Source organism: Neophocaena asiaeorientalis, unplaced genomic scaffold (assembly GCF_003031525.2).
Source record: "Neophocaena asiaeorientalis asiaeorientalis breed wild unplaced genomic scaffold, Neophocaena_asiaeorientalis_V1.1 scaffold254, whole genome shotgun sequence".
NCBI lineage: Eukaryota > Metazoa > Chordata > Mammalia > Artiodactyla > Phocoenidae > Neophocaena > Neophocaena asiaeorientalis.
The window spans coordinates 496,444-499,736 of record NW_020174705.1 but is presented as its reverse complement, the minus strand read 5'-3'; the positions used below and the strand labels follow the sequence as shown (position 1 = coordinate 499,736).

Below are 3,293 nucleotides of genomic sequence, written 5' to 3'. Positions count from 1 at the left end.
CTTTTTTTTTTTTTTTTTTTTTTTTTTTTTCTGTGTCTTTTGAGTTGTACCTGCCTCAGTCGTACGTCGTGGAAAAGGAAATTATTGTCAGGGAATCAGGGATGCCACCAAGATCTCATTTCTAGTTCACGAGTTCAGTACCGTCTGATGATGAGTGCGCTTGGTTTTGGCACTGCCACATTTCTGTTCGCCCAGTGGCAGCAGGAGCAGCCCTGGCCCAGGCAGCCTAGTGACCTCGGGCCTCGAGGGTGGCAGAGCCACCTCACAGTGAGGGCACTGGAGCCTCCAGCTCACCCCAAAGGGAGGCACCTTTTCAGGAGCTGCAGCCTCCAAACACGCGGCCTTTCCCCTTCCGTGGGGGGAGGGGCAGGAGGTTCTAGCAGTGTGGATGTGGGGGGGCCGGGTGTGGGAGGACTTCCCCTGCCCTGGCCTTTGGCCAAGACGACCCAGAGGAGCAGAAGCCATGGATGCCTTCCTCAGGACAAAGACACCATGACTCTCGTCAACAGCAGCTATCAACCTATTTTCCTTCTGATATTCTGCAGCACCATCCAGGCACGTCCCCCAGCCTGGCCACCAGGGAAAGGGGGAAGCAGACAGCAGGGTGTGGATCAGGTGCTCAAGTGAGATGGTGCTGCCAGAACAGGCAGTGAGGCCATGTGTCCCACTCGGTCTTGTGCGAGTCCACCCTGGGTGCCCCAGACAAGTCCTTACTGGAGGGACAGCACATCCCACAGGCATCGGGAGGCCCCATGCTGCTCTCCCACAGCCCCCGGCTCCGTGCACTGTCCTGGCAGCACCAGCACAGCCATCTGCAGAGTGACCCAGGATGACAGGGTGTGGCTGGGCAGGTCTCCAAGCCGAAACTCCACGCACAGCCTCCTTCCAGCTCATTCAAAGAAGGTGGAGGCCAGTGACCCTTCCTCATCCATGAGAGGCTGAGAGGGGCCATTCTGGATGCCTCCCCCTCCAACCCCGGAGCTCCCCTCCGAGTTCAGAGCTGGGTCACCAGAGCTGCCTGCCAGCGAGCAGCTGACAGAGGATGCTCGCTGACCACCCTGCCCTTGGTGCGAATGGGGCAGTGCTGGGCACAGGGGGAGCCGGAGACAGCCAAAGGGATACCACAGGCCTGCTGGGCATTCTTGGCAGAGCGGGTCAGGGGGTGGGGGGGAGTGGTCCCTGCCTGTGAACTTGGCAGAAGGGATTAGGCAAGAGAGACACAACCATATTCCTGCTTTGGGATGCTCCTGTGGGTGCCGGGTGGGAGGGCCTGAGGCAGTCCAGGCAAAAGAGCAGGGTGAGGAGCCAACTGACCCGGAGGCCATGGAGCACCCTTGGTCAGGGTGTGGGCCGCACCACTTAGGCTCTTCACCAACCAGCTCAGGCCGGTGAAAACATCTGTGGTTTCAGAGAATTTTTAGGACAGCAGAGTCCTTCCCAACTCCATGTATAAAAAACAAACCGTCGGTGGTGGAAGGAAGAGGCTGAAAGGCATCCTCGTGGATCAGAGACCTGGATGTGCAGCCCCATCCAACCCTCCCCAACAGCGACGGCTGCCCCTCAGCCTCGGCCTCCGGGTCTGTAAAGTGGGGCTTAGTAGAGTGCTACCTGAGAGACAGGGGCCCAGAGAATTTCATGCAGGGCCTGAGAGCAAGGAGTTTCAGCAAAGTTACCCTGTCAAGAAGGGCAGAGGGGTTTGGAACCATCCTCCAGATGCAGGATTGGAGGGCCCAGCCACTTCCTGCTCTCAGAGCCCCGGGGCTCAAAGCAGAGACACAAGATCCGAGACCAAAGGTCCCTGTCTAAAGCTGTGCAATCACTGAGCTTTGGGCCCAGCGGGGCTTAAGCCTGGCTCTCAGTAGGTCACGAGATCACCAGTCTGGCTGCTCAGGGGAAGCAGCTCTATAGAGTTTCAGATGCAGAAGAAAAGAGGGGTGCTCGTCCCGGGAGCAGAACGACCTGAGAAGAAGTAAGAGGAGCTCAACACCAGGGCCAGGCTCAGCTGGCCTCTCCAAGACCTGCTCCCACCAGCCAGGCTGCAGAGTAGTGGCTCTCAGGCTCCCCGTCCATCTGGGGCCCTCCTGCAACTTGGGCCAGGGAAACACTACCTCTCTCCCCACATTTGAGGAAAGCACTCAGAAATGAAAGGATCGACTTACCCCCTCCCCCCAGCCTCTGGGGGCGGGAAGGTGATTACCAGCATCCTCCTAACAGTGGCTCACACAGCCCCCCAGACCCAGGCAGAGGGAGGAGCTCAGGGATCTCCAAAGGAGGGGCTCCCAGAAAGAGCTCAGAACTACCAAGCACCCAGCTGAGCCCGTTTCCCTCACAGGACGCCATGGCTCCGAGCCACAGGACCCCAAACTCCCAGGCCTGGCCTCACTGGGGTCCTGCTGCCTGGAGTCCCGTCACAAATTCCTGTGTGTTAAGGGGTCCCGAGAGCCAGCCCAGTCAGGGCCACTTGACCACACAACAAGGCTGCACTGGTCAGGATCAGAAGGGCCCCTCCTGTGGGCAACAGGAAGAGCTGGGTCGGCCGGCAGCCTAGCAAACATTCTCAGGGCCACCATAGGTAACTTTTCGGTTCGCTCCGCCAGCAAGACAGGGACGGGAGGAGGAAATGTGGTTGGTGGCCAGTGGGCACACAGGGCGCGCCTGCTCCCCCACTCCACGGGGCCGCCCCGGGATACAACCCCTAACGTCGCCGGGGCCGAGACACTGCCCGGAGGTAAGGGCACTCAAGGGCAGGAGGGGCTGAGGCCGCCTCCCGTGTCCTTAGCACCCCGGGCTGGTCTCCCCCTGCTCGAGGTCCCGCCGGCTCCCCTCTCCAGCAGCGCCCCCAGCCCGGCCGGTACCGGCCAAAGCCCAGGAGGTGCCGCCCGTCGACCACGGCCCCTCGGGGGTCCAGGCCGCGCCCCCGGCCCTGGCCTGGCCCAGGAGCGGGACTCACCTCCGCAAACCCGCGGCGCCTCCTCAGTCCCTGCGGCCCGGGCTCGCTCGCCTGCGCCGGCCGGCCCACAACTTGTTCTCGGAGGGCGGGCGGGCCCTCTGCCGCCGGCGCGCTGCCCCGACGGCCTCCCTTTCGGCTACGGCGCGCCCGGGGCGCACGCGGCGCTGTGAATCCCTTGCCCGGACTACCACTCCCACAAGGCGGCGCGGCGCGCGAGGCAGGCCGGGAGGCGGAGTCCGGGGCGATGGCCAGTAGCCGCCTCTACTGGGGCTCTCCGACTTCCCGGGGCGCCCAGGGAGGTGGCCGAGCCCGGTCCCGGGCGGCGCTCCGTGCTAGAGGAGGC

At 62.6% G+C, this 3,293-nt stretch overlaps 1 protein-coding gene across 2 annotated transcripts in view; it reads right to left on the bottom strand.

Moving 5' to 3' along the window:
• Positions 1 to 3,080, bottom strand: part of CAPN15 (calpain 15) — a 19,497-nt gene extending 16,417 nt beyond the window's left edge. Inside the window, exon 1 of one of the 2 annotated variants that reach the window (XM_024759709.1) lies at positions 2,951 to 3,080. The gene's annotated coding sequence lies outside the window, so the exon portion shown is untranslated. The remainder of the gene's footprint in view (positions 1 to 2,950) is intronic. The other variant, XM_024759708.1, reaches the window with a different exon arrangement.
• Positions 3,081 to 3,293: the final 213 nt, after the last annotated feature.